We start from the raw sequence: 18,439 nt of genomic DNA, 5'->3' as shown, positions 1-18,439 counted from the left end.
ATAATTACGTCATCTTACTCTCTTCCATTGAGGACAAAATACAGATCTGCAAAGGATATTCTTGAGACTTACTAACTCCATTTGGTCGAATGCTGAAAAATACACAAACAGTCAAGGACTGAGGACAGAAGCATGTGGCCCAGTCCACAATCTAGTGGCACATACAAATGTTGCCTCCACTGAAACTTCAAACTACAGCTACAAACACAATACGATGATGTTTTGCTCAAAGGGAGTTGGGCCAAAAGGAGGCCAGAAGACAGAATAGATCGGTAAAAAAAAAAGAGATAATTGGTACTATTTTCATTTGGTTGATAAATCCGAAACTCCAGGACAGTAAATGGTTTCCCCTTTGGATAAAGAACTTAACCACCACTTAACCTCAGGTAACTATCTTCCCATCAAAACCCAAAGGGAAAATTGGAGATGGGCGAAAATCACCAAGGGCAAAAGGGGTCCTTCTAAGCCGATAAATAATGTACTCAGACACTGGTTTGAATTCATGGCACGTAACTGCTGGATAAAATCGTATCACTTTTATTACGGTTGCAGGAGGAAGTTTGTATCAGGTTCTTCCATCTAATATGTGTGATTAGATTCCTTTAGCATAGCTGGGGGGGGGGGGGGTCGTAGGTTAGGTAGGGGCACAAGAAGAGTGGAGGTTGGGACAGTCGCCCCCACACACCCACGGTAGATGATTGAACTGTTAAGGTTAAATCAGAGGACGTCTCGATGACGCAGACAGAGACGTCTGGAGACAAGGGGAGTCCTGATACCAAAGTCATCATCAGATTGGACCTGACTTTAATGACACTGAATAAGGACATCCCAGCTTGATAGAGAGGTCTTCTTAAAATCCTTCCAGGCCTTCCCTGTATCTCTAAGTACCAGGTCCGCTGGCTCACAGCAAATACTCATGGCTTGGATTTGTCTACATGGGTTCCGTCTCTTTTCTTTGAACGCGCATCTTTATTCTTATTATTATTGCTTTTTCCTACAGAACTGTACGGTGGAGGGCCATCGACCCCCATATGCTTCGGCTGTTTATCATCAGCTGATTAGCCCAGTCAGAGGCGGTGCTCGTCGGGTGCCCAACTAATGGATAAAACACAGGGGATTGGGACATGGGGGCCCCGATGCGCATTTTTCTTTAAATGCATGACATAAAACACTTTAAATTGCATTTAACATGAACGACAGATACTTGCACTCTGTCCCAACTGATTTGATCTTCCATTTTAAGTCATAAACATCATCAAAACAAGGACTTTCTTTAGTTGTCAACATTTTCATCAATCATTGACCCTCATTGGGACAAAGACCTAAACAGTGATGCAGCTTCCTCCTCTACACTGCAGAACGATCTCAGTTGGATCTCTGAAAATGTACAGGGAGGGACATTATGGCTTATCTGACTATTCAACGAACTGAGAAGTCGTCCCATAGATTGGTTTTAAGAAAGTAAGAAATTGAAGGCAGTCAAAAACATTGAAAAGAAACCAAGAACGACCCATTATCATGCTAAAGTGTGGGAACCAATCCGATTTGAATGCATCTTCAAAATAGTTTTTAAAATATTAGAATAATAATATCTATGAATTATCAGTTCTCTAAAAATCCATCAAAAGTAGAGACAACCCTTAACAGGATGAGCAGTAGAAAATGGATGGATGGATAGAATTCATACGCTAGAATAAGTGGGGACTTTTTGTATTGGACCCAGACCCATTCGAAGTATGAATAGGTAGGTCTTGAAGTAAAAAAAAAAGTTTGAGAACTCCTGAGCTGGACTGAATACTGTATCCCTTTCATGTTTTGCCCCACTTCAATTAAAAGTACACATGAGTCTTGATGAGTATGAGTGGCTTCAAGTAAAGCTAGAAGACGCTGATTTGTGATTACAAAAATGTACTTGAACCCCTTGGCTCTTGTGTCATCCACCACCTTTATATGACCTCCTTTCCCAACCTCTCTTGCTATGTATTGATGTCCAAAGTCAAGTGCGTCTCCTTTGGACACAAATACATTGACATTTAACTGAAAGCCACTAGGGGCAGGAGAGGGAAAAAAAGGGGGTGAGACTGTCCTGTTTGAATCAGTTACGTCCTAGCAAAGCAAAAGCTGACATATGTAATTTAGTCGTTCGGTTGTGGACAAAGACCATCCAGAGACTTGTGACTTCGCTGCACGTGACGGCCGGCGGTGACGAGGGCGTACTAAATGTGACATTTGCGATGGCCGATGAGCTTGCAAATCAAGGCTTTAACTGCCTTCACCAAGCAGGGGCGGGCACATATTTATTTATTTATACCGCTAGATTGCTACCATCAATCAGACCATTATAAATCTCACCCCCCCTCATCAATAGGCAATCTGCTAATGCGTGCAGCCGATCAATTCCTGACTAACAGTCTCTCTCTCTCTCCCTCTGTCTCTCTCTCAAATATATTCAAGTGTTCCTACCCTCTTTCCGAACATCCCATCTAGAGATCTCTGCCGTTTGATCAGAACCAACACGGTGTCACATTATATTCACATCCATGGATGAAAAGAAGAAAAAAAAAGCACGAAAAAGGCCCCATTGTTTCGTAATGATTTGATTAGTATTTATACCAACCCATAAAGATACAGTCAAGATCCCCCCTGTGGCTAATGAAGGGACGACCATAACGGAATAACTGCCGTCCAGGAAAAAAACAAAACAAAACAAAAAACCAAGGAGCTTAACGCATCCCAGAGTTGCTGCTTTATTCAAATCACAAGGAAAAAAACAAAAGTGGCCCGTGATGGCTGACCTACTGGGAACCAGAGGACATAAAAAAGAGAAAAGCAAGCAATAAAAGCCATCATTTATTCATCTGCTTCTATATCTTGCTTTTGCTCGTCACTGCCAGACGCAAATAATTGGACCAAAGCAAATGTCAAAGGCAGCTTGTTTGACCGAGGAGAGTCAGCGACAGATTAACTTTTTCTATTGGCCTAACTGATTCTCCTGACAGGTTCATGCATGCATATTCAGATTTCCCCCTCCGAAGCACAAAAGCTGTCAATTTCTAGCTGTAGGGTATTGTAATGCTCTTGTATGGTAATATTTATTAAAATTCACCATTATGTAGACAGTCCAAGCAGGTGAAAATAAATGGGGGGGGAGGGGTGTTCAGTGGTCTCGTCAATCAGTCAACAAATAAAAGTGGAGACAACCTTTCTGCGGTGTTTTGTCATTTTCTATCAAATCGTTTACTTCGCTGTGCGTGATCGTTTTGCTGATTTACAACCTTATTAGCATGTTGTTGCTCGTCAAATTGTTTTTCCCTGTTATGTGAACATAGAATTTGTTTGTTTTTCATTTCAACCCCAGATTAACATTATTGGCAAACCATGTTTTTTGTTGGTTGTTTTTTTTTCTTTTGTTGCTTTTTTTGTTTTGTTTTTAACTTCAAAAGGGGGGGGGGGGGGAATCAAGAGCATTTATCTGTTGGTTGTCAGCGATAACAATCTTGAAGCTGTGCATATAATTCATTAACGATTTCTTTGAATATCTACAGACTTTGCCCCAGTGCTTTGTACAAGAATCTCCTGAGGTTTTTTTTGTTGTTGTTGTTGTGATTGTTGCAGTCAAAAATATTTTATTTTGCAGCAACTTTTCAGAAAAATTGGGTAAAAATGTGTAGGATTTGTTGGGCCAAAAAAAACAAAAAAAAACACCATCTGACCCGAATATTCTAAATACCAGCCTAAAGAACCATGACCTCCTACTTCATGTGTCATGGAAAAAGCTGAGAATATTTAAAGTCCCAGTTCATTTTATGTTCTTCATCGTAAAAAGAAATGCAGGGATGCTTTGCTTTCACGCGGATGCGCGTCACGGAATTGACATCACTTCTAGAAATTGTCAGGTCCCACATCAGTGAATGGTTTTGCTCCTGCGCCAAATGTGCGGGAGTTTTGAAAAGCACGTTCCAGAGTTAGGATGATTTATTTCATTCATTTATGCAACTGGTGAATCACGATTTTCCGGAGATACTGATAAACACGAAAAGCTATGAGTTAATACAACCCAGTGATGTTTATCACATGGGCAATATTTAGTTTACTGTGGTTCTGATTATTAAACTGGGCTACTGTGTACTATTCAATACATTTATAAAGTGTTTTACCCTTGGCTGCCCCTGCAATACCAGCACAGCACTGACATGAAGATACTGTAATTACAGACCATAAACACACTCAGACGTAGGGAATATGTGAACAATAAATACCAGGCTGTTGTACAAACACACACACGTTTCTCAAGGGCCAAGCCTGCCTTATAGGAGAACTCTGACGGAAGGATCTGACACCTATGATTACCAAGAACAAGCTCAGAAAAATATTGGTGTCAAAAACTCAACTGTAATAGTTGTACCCTCTTTACCCACTGTAATTCCGCAATGAATATATACATAAGCATCCATACGTTTTAAAATAAAAGGATTTGTCTTAAGCTGCCACTGCAGATCAAAATGTATCTAAAAAAAAAAAAAAATCTCAATTTTTTTTTCATATTTCTCATCCTATATAGATATAGATTGATGTGCGGCTGACAGCTCTGATGCACATCTGTAATAAGAAATGGTGTTTACAAGAAAAATACTGCAGACAAGATAACACAGACAAACAAGCCAAGCATGTAGAAACTCACAGGGAGTCGCAGATTAAAAGGCCCACCCCATTAACCACCCACCAAACAAAGAGGCCAAACGCAGTCTGTGTGTACAGCGCCGCTACCTCACTTACTTAACAAGTCGTGCGGGAAAAGATGTCCTGTAGTCGCCCTTGACCGCCCCTGCCCTTTCTTTTCCTTCAGCAACACATTCCTTCAGCAATTATCACTTCATCAGACAGGGGCCCACTCATTCTACAGATTAACTGTCATAACAACGGGCGCAGGCGCTTCCAACACCTCCTGCTGGACATAAGCTAGGAAAGATGACATCTTGTTGAGTTATTCATGCTGACATTAGCGAAAGCAGGAGGGCGAGCAACATGACGCTTCTAGTGGAGCCCAGACCGTTGCGCTGCAGGTAGGGATGGCAAATGTCACTTTAACACTAATTGTGTTACTTAATTAATAGTTTTTGTTGCTTTACTTTTTTTTTTCTTTCTTTTTTTTTTTGGGAGGACAGCCAAATGGAGGTGTAACAAGGATGGTCACGCAGGGTTTTGGAAAGCCGTCCCCTCGTGCTTCAATAGTGCATTGAGTATGTTTGTGTGTTAATGGGCTGTAATACCTGAACAGGTGGACGTCTGGGGTTAGCAGCTGACACGGTAACACACGAACATGTTGTTTGTGAGGGGCCATGTGGAGACAGAGTTCATCCTTAAGGGGGATGGCAGGGGTGTAGTCTGGTAACATACGTCAATGAGTATTTAGTCGGTAAAAAGCGCGAGGATCTACCCTCAAACAAAGCATAACTAAGAGTCCACAGGAACGCTGGCAGCTCTTTGGGGATGTACTTAGTCACACTGTAAGATTTATCACAGATACCAACTTAGTTTAGCATGTTTGACGTGATGATGGCACTAGATCACAACCCACGGGGTGCGTGTGTGTGGGGTTTTTTTTTGGGGGGGGGGGGGCGCGAAAGATTTATTGTCTATGAACTGTACGGATGTTTGTGCCACTTCATCCCAAGGCAATCCATTCAGTAGTTGTCAAGATATTTCACAACAAAATAAAAATGTCAGCCTCGTGGTGGGACAAGAGGAGAAGTCAGGGCCTCATCTGTACAGAATTTCATGGCAATTCATCTCATAGTAGAAGTATTTCAGTGGCCAAGGGGAGAAAAATACCTTTCACCAAAAGTACAGTGATGTGGGTGCTTCACAGTTACATGCATAGCAATGTTTGTGGCCCACAAGCATAGATTAAAAAACACAAATACATTCCAAAGTACAGTGCTTGCATCTGCTAAGGCAAACTTTAGGCCCCTGGCACTCTGGTGTTGGGCTCTAACTGAGGCTGTAAGCAGGGATGAGTGGACCCTCGTGTCCCCGCAGCCTCTCTGCTGAACGAGAGGGTGGTGAAAGCTGACGTGTTTGCGCTGAGGTGTCACTCGGTGGCGCTAGAGAACACATTTTCTATGTAGTATGTTTGCTGTACATCACACGAAGCCAAGACAGCGTAATTTGGATGTAAACCAAATAGTGCTCATTCCATCAGGCTTACCTCCACTAGGTGGTGCTATGACTGTGACACATATTCATCCTGTTGATGTTTTCAGGCCAAAACTCATCAAATGTGTGAAGCAGGAAAAAGAACTGACCAGTACAAAATCAGTCTTCACAAGAAGCCATCACCAAGTTCATGAGGTGTTTCATCCAACATTAAATGGATCTGGCTGGCCCAATTGAAGGAGAACCACCAAGTGGGGAAAGGACCTAGTTGCGTTTGACTAAACAGCCCCAAAAATGTCACCCTTGACCCACTCAACAATCTTTCAACAGGTTTCGTGGAAATCAGTTTTGGGATAATCCTTTAGGCTACAGAATCAGATTTTGATTATCTTATGTTCAAACCAACCGCCCAAAATACATCTCCCCGAGATCCAAACCATCTCCAGATGCTCCAGATGTTGCACATAGAAAATGGCTCTGTGTATACAGTATACAGTATGTATATCAACTTCCTAAAAAGGTACACAGACTTCAAAATTTATAGACGTACAAAAGTGAAATGCATGTGATATCACAGATACTCAATAAAAAGTGCTTTTAAGGACATACTGCGAACAGAAATACACTGTTGATCATGTTCCTGCCTTGGCAGAAGTAAGGCTGGCAACTAGGCTGGTTTGGTACTCATCAGTCGCCGTCTTTGACAAGACTCGCATTTCATTACTTTTGATTTGTAGAGATGAAATTGTCAGGCCTGTAGTCGGCTCCATGAATCACAAATAAAGTATTAATACGAGAGCAATTAACTCACTAATTGGATCTTTTGCTGTCATTGGAGTGTCCCATGCAGGATCCGTCTTCTCTTTAGCCTCGATGATACACATTCTGTTTCTGTTGCAAAAAAAAAAAAGAAGAAGAGAGAGGAGAAAAACACACTTTGCAATCTGATCTACATGAACCACATTGAAGGTTGTTCATTTGAACAAGCACTTTTGAATGCAAATCAGAGTAGTTCCGGTCAACCGAAAGACGTATGTTAACCTCTGCCATGATTTTTCAAAAATAAAACTGTGCCAGCAACAAAAAAAAAAAAAGACCTGCCACTGCTGTTTGACATTTTCTGGAAGGGATGCGGCTCTCGGTGCCTCACAGACTCATGTTTGACAGAATGTAAACTAGCCAACCGAATCGGGACACATGGGCTCCGACTGAAAGGTCAAGAGCTCCTCTCAGTAACCGCCCAATCGGAGCTGAGATACAGCTGTCATGATCGGAGGGAATGGGAGGCGTGGAACAGTCTAGCCGAGGGGTAACACATCTTAGAGAGTATTGCAATTACAGCAGAGACAGTTTAAAGTTAATTCAGCCCTGCGGACAACACAGGCCGAAACTGCTAACCACAAAGCCCGGTAATCGGCCCTGTCTGGTTGCTGAGATCACATTTCAAATCAATCTGTTTTAATAGTTTTTGTGAATAAACACAGTAGCCCCTCCTTCACGTTCCATGCCCTCAATGGCAGCGTGCCACCTTTACAGAACAACACAATTAAGGGTCAATTCTTATTTGTCCGTATCCAAGAGGGGGCATGGAGACACACACAGTTTGGTTATTAGCATCTCTCTTGCTGCCCCTGCTGTTCCACTGCTAATCCATGGTCATAATCAAAATTTTTGATTCTTTACATCACATTTATTTTAAGTTGCGTATTCAAATGGCCAGATCTTAAATCAATACCAAAAAAGTGGTATTTTTTTTTGTCTTTAAAGTACCAAGAAATGGATGTCTCAAGCTCAGGAAGACAGGTTTTTTTTTCTCTTTCCTTTATTACTTTTGTTTTTACTCCAGAAAGCAGAAGGAGCCAATTATGTATATTTAGCTTAGAGCTAATGGCATCTGGAGGCTTACAACAGGCAAACTACTCATATCGACATGTGTGTGAATTACTGAACATAAATTTGGATAAAGAAGAGATGAAATATACTGGACAATGCCTTGGAGGTTTTGTATATAGATTTTTTTTTTGCTGCGGTTTTGATGTTTGAAGCTGTTAGCCGCTGCCATTACCATCGAGCTAAATCTATGTGGCTGGCTCTTTCTGCGTCCTGCTGTCAAAAATTAATGCAAGAAAAACATATCTGTGAGTATTTGAAATGTAAAATACACTTTTCTGGTTCCTTTAAGAAAAATACGAAATGTGAGAATATTTTTAAGAAGTAAAAGTCGAGATGTCTTTGGGGCAATCCAAAAATAATGGCTTAAACATTTTACTTAAGGAGGAACATGCAGACACATTTGTGAAGGCTAGTTTGCAGTGTCATTCCTAATCCTAAAGATGACACAATGATAAATTAAACAGTCTAATGTTGGTTCGAAGGCTCAACAGTGATATCCACTCTGCAAAATCTTAAGTTTCCTGGCTTCCTCTTCCTTCTCCCTGGGGCCAAATTTGCAAAAGCAGGTCATCTTAGAATTCATCTCCTCCCCCCGGTAGAGAAGTCTTATTCATCTATCATAAAGCCTCCCAGTGGACTTCTTTGGCAATGTAAATCGGGGTTCTCAAAAAGGCAGAGTTTAAGGGGAAAAAAAGGCATCGCATAGCACAAGCTTCTCCTCGTTGCTCTCCCATCCCTCCCGATCTCTCCTCGGCCCCCTCTTTCTTATCTGTCTGCTGTTTTATCTGCTTGCCAAGGTCAGACAGGCTTGAGGCGATCAAGTCCTGATAAAGGCAGGATCTGGAGATGGTGGGGTGGGGGGGGTAGAGGAGGTGATGGTTCAGAGAGGGTCTAGTCAAATGGGTCGTGTCCAGCTGCTGATGTCATATTTAAAGAGTCCCCATGGATGGCAAGTTGCTTTCATAGTAAGAGTGGGCGGGCTGACTGTTCACATCAAGTTCATGCGTAGAACCTTTTTTGATACTTTTTCTTGAGTACTGCATAGTTTGTGTAATAATAAGATACTCATTCTCTATGTTTTTTGCCCCTCCGCAGTCGGGCGCAGTAGGATCCTGACTTCTGTCCCCCAAACAGGAGCCTGGATAGAGCAGAGGAGGCACTACTGCAGTGACCAGGACACATTTGGCTCCCCAACTGCAGACACGTCCAATTGTACCTTTGCGGATGCACAACAAAGCTGAGGGCCACACGGGTTATGGAACATGTGACCCCTGTGATTGTAGGCAACAAGGTGACACGAGCAGTCACCAGAGATTTTTTTTTGTTTTTTGATCATGTCTACTAGCAGAGCGGCGGATGGCGGTATGCCCCCTTAAAGCTTGTTCTGATCAGACATTCTCGGGACACCTTTCATGTCACGTACCGAAACAAATCAACCACTAATGAGCTGCAACCATTTCAAATGTGGTACTTAAAATTAAAAAGAAAAAAAACATTAAAGACAAAGTACTTAAGCAGAGAGAGCAAAAATTTCATCCATCAAGGAATGGGTTTTTGGAATAGTTCTGCCCACCAAGATGATACCTTCCTTGACTGTTCAAATTTTAGGTCCAATAATATGCCAGAATAATTCAATTCCAAAACCACATTATCCAGACATGTTTGTTAAAAAGTATAAAAAGTATAAGTCAACATACGACAGAGTTGGTGTCTCGTCGCGGAAGCGTCGGCGGTTCATTCCTGGCTTCCCCAGCCAACCCTGTCGAGGTGTCCTTGAGAAAGATACCGCAACCCTGCTACCTCTTTGTGTAGGTTGGCGTATGGCACGGCAGCCTCCACCATCAGCTACATGAAAGGAAAAAAAAAACATTCCATTAACTATTTTTTTTAGTTTTTCGAAGATCTTGTAAACGCAGCACAAGACACAGAAACCAACATCGAGTTCGCTTGTGAAGTTTTGCGTCGAACGGGAAAGTTAAGATTCTGACCCAGTGCGACCCAGACACTGAAAAGATTTATTCAAAATGATTTATTTTTACTCAACACTAATTTGCATCAGTTCTGGCAATCACTGAGACAGACTGAGTGTCCAGACAAAGAGATTATTTTGTTCTCTTGCTGAATCACATTTATTTATAAGGAATTGATATGACTTGTTGTGGTTCATCTAATTTCTTTTTGTGTCTTTTTGGATCTCTGGATACATGCTTTGTGGGAGAGAAAGAGTGAATAAATGTTGATGGCGGAGAACAAGAGATCTTGTAACACTGCGCATTCCCACACAAGGCTCAAGGGAGAGAAGGCGACACCACGGGGACTAACTCATCTCTCTCTTTCTGTCTCTTCAGTGGCAGGAAATGGATCAGGTTCACCAAAGCCCCCACCCCCCCAAGGCCCAGATCCCTTCAATATCCTCTCTGTTTTTCATTGTGATCTCGGATTGACTGATACACCGCCGGGCACCTGTGGGCAAGTGATGAATTGTACACAGTGTCAAAAAAAATCAATTCCAGTTGTAATCATCAAAAATATTAAAAGTCAACTTTAGGTGTTTTGTGAGCAAGTTGGGGAAGGAAAAAAAGGGACATTTGAGTTGTTTGCCAAAACAATTCACTTGACTTAAGCCTGAGAGAATGTCAAAGCAAAGAGTATAAAGCGCGAGGTGTCGTCACAACAACACAAACATATTTCTTTTCCCTCCACTAAGGGAATGGGAGCTCTATTAAATAATTCAAATGGCTGTCCTAGGATGCCAATCAGAAATACTACAGCCATAAAAGCCATGTCTATACTTGGTGCAGAGTGGAGGCCCTGCAGCAAATGAAGGCATTATTCTTGTTATCCTCTGGAGGATGCAGCAGCGCTAGTATTTCTTCTTCTCCTGCTTGTCCACGATTTATTTCTTTATTTATTCTCCAGGAGCTGGGGGGGGGGGGGGGGGGTGTTTGGGTTTTGAAGCAGGACATATCTGCGGGGGGAAGTGACTGTCAGCCTACTTTATCCCCATTTGAATAGAGGCTCTCTGCTGGCTCCAAGGTGAAACACACTGTTGGAAAAACTGGGTTAGGATTAAAAAAAACCAACAACAACAACTGCCAGGAGGGTCTTGAAACAATACTGGAGGTATAAATATGCAGAAACCCTCCCCACCCCAATTTTAGTTGCCTATTCTCCGTTATCGTAGTTATTAATCAACACTGCATTTATCAATGTCCGTTATTGTGTTTGTGCGGGATTGGAAACCCTTTATGGGTAAATAAATGCCCAACAGAGCTTTTCAGCAGTTTGATATTTAAAAAAAACGAGTTGGATTACAGCTTCAATAAAATCAACTTGTGTTTCTGACTCTGTATTATAAGCTCTTTTTATTTTGCTTCTTCGTTTGGTGAATGAGTTCCTAAAGGATTAAAGTAAGGATTTCCTAATTTATTACACTTTCATTATGACTTAAAAAAAGGTATGAATATCAAATGTGTGTGTGTGTGTGTATATATATATATATATATATATATATATATATATATATATATATATATATATATATATATATATAAACATCTAGCGTGACAGCTGTACAACTGTACTACATGCTAGCATGTTGCAGTTCACAAGCTAGCAGGTCACCAGCTAGCGCAAGCTAGGATGGTTTTGAAGGTTGGTGATATTACTAAATGACTGCATACATTTTAGTATTTGTACCTTTGCCTTGAGAAATGATATTTTTCTTAAATAAGAAAGTATTTTTTACCTCAAAATGTACTGTAGAAAATGTTAATTATTGAAAACTCCTCAATTAATAAAAACCCAGAGATTTTACTTTTCTGCGTACATTTGCCTCTGAATGTGAATGAAACCACATTTAGTTCCAGTCTATAAAGTCCAATCTGTACTCTATGAAAATTCAGAGGAACAAGAGGGGATTTTATGGAGGAGAACTATGTTGGAATCAGATGTGATGCAACTTGTATTTATTTGTAATTCATGTTATTACGAGCTCTAAAATTTCACTTGATTTACCCGAGCGTCTCATCAGAAGTTATTGCTGGTGGTAAATTGTCATCTGTGAATTCCAACCGTGGTATGGATAAAACGATACTCCACTATTACACGTGCCCTATTTTCAGTTAGCTTTATTGTAACACGACTCAACCAGCCAACTAGAAATCAAGCTCAATTTATCTTTTAAATGTACCCGCATGCCTTGACTTGTTAGAAACAAACACCAGTTACAGCAGTAACAACAGATTAACCGACAGTTTTGTCCTCTAATTCTCGCTCGTTTCTCTTCTGTCGGGGTCGATCGATGAGAGCTGCTGCTGTTCATCACCAAAAAAAAAAAATAATGAGCAATAACTATGCAAAGTGGCTTAAACAGAAGTTATCTGCCAAAAAGCGGTTGCATTGATTCCTCAAATCAATGAGACTTTATGATTGTAGTGGTTATTTTTTACTCGGGTAAGACTTTAAATTACAACCCAAGCGACCTAGCTACGCAATTCTCCACTTTTGCCTCCAACAGAGCGGAAGCAGTCCAACTTTTTTATGGTGAAACAAGTTTCCCCAAACTGTGCGAGCAGACAATTTCACCATCCCTTTATTGCCAGTGCTATTTCAAGCACTCTCCAGCAACCACCAGTGTTTTTTGGTCACCTCCAGATGATGTCACCGTCTGTCCGGGGAGCTTGTAGCCTGGTACGGGTGTGAAGGAAGCCAGCCAAGGTCATTACTCATTGATAAGGCCCCTGTGGAGCACTTGTGTTATCTCCTCTGCCTGGGGACTCCCCAGAGCAACCGCTCGCAATTAGCCACCCCCCACTTACTATTTGTCCTACTGACAACCACCCCGACCAAAGTTAGGCGGCGTGGGACTCAGGCACGAGGCAAACTACAGCGCTGCTTCACCCTCAGACGTGTCGTGCCCCTGATCTCTGGCATATCCACGTTATGGAAGTTATCATCTGCTGTCATAAACATATTAAGCTACATCATGTGTAGGCTGGAGACTTCTGCATCATAGAACAAGGTCATGGCATGCAAACTTTGTTGATATTTTTATGTGCTCGGCACTGCAAAGACACTAACAGCAACCACTGGGACATCATTATCCACGCACAAACACAGTGTGTTCTTCCAATTTGTTTTAAATATGAGTTGGAGGTTCCTGGTAGGACGGAATTCATTCTGCAATGTTGAAATTGTGGAAAGACGGAGAGTCACGAAAATCTTGCAAAATTTGTCTCCATGTGAGGGGAAGGGTGTTTGCGAGTTGTGTGTGAGGGCAAGGCTACAAAAACAAAAACCACACGAGCGAGATATTTCCAATTTCAAGTATGTTCGCTTGTTACAGACCTCCGGAGAGGAAATGGAGGGGAAAATCCAAAAAATTTGGTTTGAACTTTTTAAAAATCCTGTAGAAGACTTGAAAGATCCCACAAAAGTATAATTTTTACATCTTGAACGTGAAAAGTCGGTAGGATCTTGTAAAAACTTTTGCGGGATCTTGTAAAACCACAGGTTTCTTTTTTTTAAGTATTGAATTTTGCAGAATCTCACAAAAAAGTTTTTTTTTTCTTCCTATTTTGTTCTAATCATTGAACTTTATGGAATTTCGGGAGGGGAAAAAAAACTTTTGCAGGATCTTGGGGAAAAAAAGTTCCACTCATTCATTTTCCCTCCTTTCTTGTAGATGCAGTACAAGATTGAGCATCTTCAACTGAATATTTGAAATTTTATTTCTTGCTGATGATTTTTTTTCCCCCCTGCTTTTGTTAATAACCCTTCGTCAAGGGGTAGCCGTGTTCGACTCCAAGAAGCTCCGACTGCTTATGGGAAAACGATATGAACGTGATTGACACATAACTGGAAAAAAATTGTTCAATGTAAGATGAAAACCTGCAACACCTGCAGTACAAGAAGCACGCTTCTGAAGTACTTTAGATTTCGACTTTCTGAGAGCTGACCTTTACGTAAGTGGTTCGCTGCTTCGTCTAAAATGTGTTTTGCCCCATTTTTCAATTGTGATTTAATAGATGAATAAAATATCTTTTTTTTTCAAAAAACGGAAAACGTGAGAGCCATTTTGATATTTAAACTGTTAAAACCTCCACAGTGTGGTAGATGTGATACTACTACTACTACGACTACTACTACAGGATGTGGTACGTGATGTGTCATTCCTCTAAACCAGTGGAACCCAAACTCTTCCTGTTCCTTGAACTGTACGGACCCCCAGGGGGGTACACGCACCCCGTCACTGATCAACATACTACAGTTTCATGAGAGGCTACGTTGTATTTCTTCTTGGGGTAATGGAACAAATACATTAACTTATTCATACATCCAGCAGACACATGACACTTTTACTTGGAGTTGGGTTTCAGGCCAATATGGAAAATTTATTTGTGCAGCATGTTTCACACCTGAGGCAATCCAAAAGTACTTTATGGAATACCCTTTTTTTTTTCCAATAAAAATCACAAGGAATATAGTGTCAGAAACAATAATAGAAAGGAAGCAGAATGGTCCAATAGCATCCAAATACTCAAACTATGAGTACAGCGAATCGGGTCTTTAAATTCCTGGAGCGCAAGGATACTTGGGTGGTGATAATTGAAGTAAATGATGTCAAATCATCCAATACTCCACTCAATTTATGTTCCCTGAAAACATAAATAAAAAACATAACCTTATTCTGCTTCTGGTTCGCTGGTCTAGCCATCACAAAAGGGAAGATGAGAAAGTACAAAGCACCTCTGTGCAACTTGCCGGATCACATAACATTCGCGTCTGAACGTGTGTTGGCGTTGCAGCCATTAAGCGTGCTCGGCCTTGCTCTCATTCACTCAGACGCGCTCCTTTCATCAGACTAAAATGTCTCAGTTTCTTTATTATTTCCAGACACGCTCGCAGCCAATTAGCTAACCATTATGGCGAGGCAGGTGGTGCACTAATACGAGATAATAACACACCTTGGGCTTTGGGAGCCACCGTAGTACCCTGGGCAACGTCGCAGAGTTCCACACGAGCCTAATTGGGTTGGGGCTTTGTGTGTGTGTGTGTGTGTGTGTGTGTGTGGGGGGGGGGGGGTGTTGCATGTTATTGAAGGAATGAACAGAAGAATAGCATCATCACAATTTAGTTATAAACTCAAGGCAAATCCTGATAAATCATTAAAAAAAAAAAACGCATTGATGTACAGAAAGAACCCCAACCCTAAACCGGTTACATGTTGTAAATCTCCCAATTCAAGAGAAACCAACTAATCAATTACACCTCCTAACTTTACGTTTAATTTATTATTATTTTTGAGTGAGTGCAGTTTTTAAAAAAAAGAAAAGAAAATATGCATCGGGCAGATTTTCTTTTGAGGCAGAACTCACATGAACATAATGAAGTTATAGTAAAAAAAAAAAAAAAAAAACAGACATCAAAAAAAGGAAACAATTCAACGAAGAAAGAAGCACAAAAAATTGCTTGAAGACTTCTGTGTTTGAGGAGTGTTCTGTTTTATCAGATTCTTCATGTGAATTAAAGATCAAATCAACTCAATTTATTGAGAGAATTGACATCACCTGAAGGGGCTCACTTAGGTTTTCAGTACTTAAAGGCGCACTAAGTCTTGCGTGGTTTCAGTGCGATTTCATTTTGGTCTCAAATCGTAGGCGACTCCCCTTGATCCGCTAGCTGCCTGCCCCCTGAATCCACTTTGAAAAAAGTCTGGTCTCTGGAGACGACACAGGGCCCAGAAACGGCACACTGAGTGCACAGGACGTGGACATAAACATAACCAACCAGGTTCCAGCCAATCACCAACAAGATGGTTGGGGAAGGGGGCGGGGGGTCAGTGCATGTGCATACATTGGGGAGCGAGCAGAGTCAATTGAGTAGGGAAGTAGCTATGACACTCGTAAGCCACTTTTCAATGTACTAGTTTGTTATTCCTAGCTTACTCTGTAGATCCTAGCTAGCACTAGCATCGATTCCAGGGAGGGAAAATTATACAAAAAGTGTCTCTTTCGCTTATGAAATCATTTTAAATGAATCAGCGGTAACTTGTAACCTAATATGGTAAAGACATTGTATGAAGACTTAGAATACAAATTTTCTCAGCGAACAGTTGGAGTTTGCTCATCCCTCTTAGCGACGTTAGCGCAGCACAGGTCCACTTCACATGTCCATGCGCGTTCATGACATTTACAGAAACACCGGGGGAGGGGCGAGCTTGCCTTGTTTTTGTTTGGTGTTTACAACGAACGTCAACAGTAGCGACGTCAGACAACAACGCTTAGCACAATTTCAATGAACACTTGTGAAAAGAATAGTCAGCTAAAGCTTTGTTTTAGGTTTCTCTCTTTCACGCACAAGCTGGAGGATGACGTTGTTTTGTAGACACTGATGTTTCTGTCCGTTTTTTTTTTTTTCCCCCAGAAAACCCTCTGGTTTGGAGATTAGCAACAAAGAAACAAAAAACACCAAAAAGTTTTCCGGGCTGTTTTTCCTCTGTGTTTCCCTGACAAGTTTCCGCAGGGCTGCAGACAACGAAGACTAACGAACCGGTCGAGACACAGGTGATTCAGAGGCGGGAAAGTAGACAGGAAGTATGAAGCAAATCAAGACCCATGAGGGAATGGATTTCAAAATAAAACGGGAAGTGACTAGACAGTGACTTGTGACACACTTGACTACATTTTTTTGGATGCGTTTTTTGATCTGAACAAAAAAAAACAACAAATCTCTATCAACGTTTTTCAGAGAACCCTTTTTTTTCGTTTGTTTTTCTGACATTTTGTCCCTCTTTTGGTCTATTTTAGATCAATTATAAATCAATCAACGCTCAAATCTTTCAATTTCCTCTTCAAATATACTTTTTTTTTCCACCCATAGCAAACAGCCATTGGATTTTAAGGGCATTTTTATGAGGAAATGAGGAATCATAATTATGCCTTTTATGAGCTTTATATTCCCCTGATTTTCTTTCAAAACATACATTTTGACGGCGGCACCAAGGTCAACGGAACTTTCCTAAACTGTGATGATGATCACAATCTCTGTGTCACCTCCTTAATCCTTTTAGGTGTTACTCATTGATTCAAGAGCTGAGAAATAAGGATTTTAGAGGACGTTAACAATCTTTAAGATTATTTACAAAAAGTCCAATAGTTTTTTTAGGTCCAAAAACTATGTCTATTACAAGCTTGAGTCCTTCCTCTCCGAATGTACAATTTTTGCCAAGGTCAACGGAACTTTTCCAAACTGTGGTGATGAACACTTGACATTTTCAGTATCTTTTCTAGACACCATGGTGTACCGGCTGCATATGTTTTCCTGTGTCCTATTTCCTGCCTGTCAGTCCATAAATACATCTCATGAATGCCTGATGAGGGAAGCACGAACGCTGTCTCTCACTATGTGCGCCTCGCAGTGAAAAGCTGGACCATTCGGGCCTGTGCCGGACACTTCCTCTACAAAGTTTCAAAATAGAAGGAGCAAAGCGTTCCTTATGGCGCGATTGCTGAAATCTTGTAAGATTTTAAACGGTGACTCGTGTCATTTGAGGCTCTGCTATCAAAACACAGGCTTATCACGAAATAGCATTTGACAAGTGAGGGATCCAGGAGCGGCCAGTCACTCGCTGTTGGGGAGAGCTGGCGTCTGGGCGAATGCGCCTCACCATAAAACAAACTGACAGTCAAGAGTGTCAAAAGTAGTTTGTTTCCATTACAGTCTCCTCTTGCCTAAGTCACACATCTGGTATTCATGGAAACAGCATTTAGCACATGGAGCTTGTGGTGTCTTTCTTTCATTATGTTAACACCTCCGAAGGGCAGGATGCTGTTTCTTTGCCCCTGACTTTGACTGACACGGTGGTTATGAGCAATGATAGCTGCCACGGCTCCAAGGGAGCATCTAAATGAACTGACACTGGCAGTGTGAAGACACCTCGCGCCAAAGTCTCCTGACAACATTATTATACAAAGGATTTTATATGGGATGATGAGACCCCATGTGATTGATGCGCAGAACTTTTTCTTTTTTTTTTTAATTTAAGATGCTCGCTCCAAGGGGTTGTTGCAAATGCTGCCACTTGAATACAGATGTCTACTATGTATTTCACCATACAGTACGCAGGTAATTAGAGTTTGACAGCAAAACACGGTCCAAATGTCACTTGTGCGCTTCCTAATCAGCAACGCAGGTTCTTCGTAGAGGAAGTTTTTAAATCTAATTTAAAATTTCACACTTGGGGGTGTTTTGAATCGACCTTGACTCAGTCTGGATCCAAAATAATTATCGTTTTTAGGTTCACCTTTTCCCTTCGCTTCCTCTTTCTCTCTGCTATTGTGTGTGTCCATCTCCTGATGTCATTCCACAGTAAAAAGTCAGATTTTAA

General features: G+C 41.2%; 1 long non-coding RNA gene across 2 annotated transcripts in view; it reads right to left on the bottom strand.

The window, feature by feature from the left end:
• LOC147238762 (uncharacterized) overlaps nt 1–18,439 on the bottom strand; it is a 106,336-nt gene that overhangs the window by 73,290 nt on the left and 14,607 nt on the right. For both annotated transcript variants that reach the window (XR_015111834.1, XR_015111833.1), the window contains exons 2-3: nt 9,747–9,894; nt 6,968–7,047 (exon numbers count right to left, since the gene is read on the bottom strand). This is a non-coding gene — a long non-coding RNA (uncharacterized LOC147238762). The remainder of the gene's footprint in view (nt 1–6,967; nt 7,048–9,746; nt 9,895–18,439) is intronic.

This window comes from Aulostomus chinensis, chromosome 24 (genome assembly GCF_037954235.1).
Source record: "Aulostomus chinensis isolate RoL2024-O1b breed Wild chromosome 24, RoL_Achi_v1.0, whole genome shotgun sequence".
Lineage (NCBI taxonomy): Eukaryota > Metazoa > Chordata > Actinopteri > Syngnathiformes > Aulostomidae > Aulostomus > Aulostomus chinensis.
This window is presented reverse-complemented; position numbering and strand designations above follow the sequence as displayed.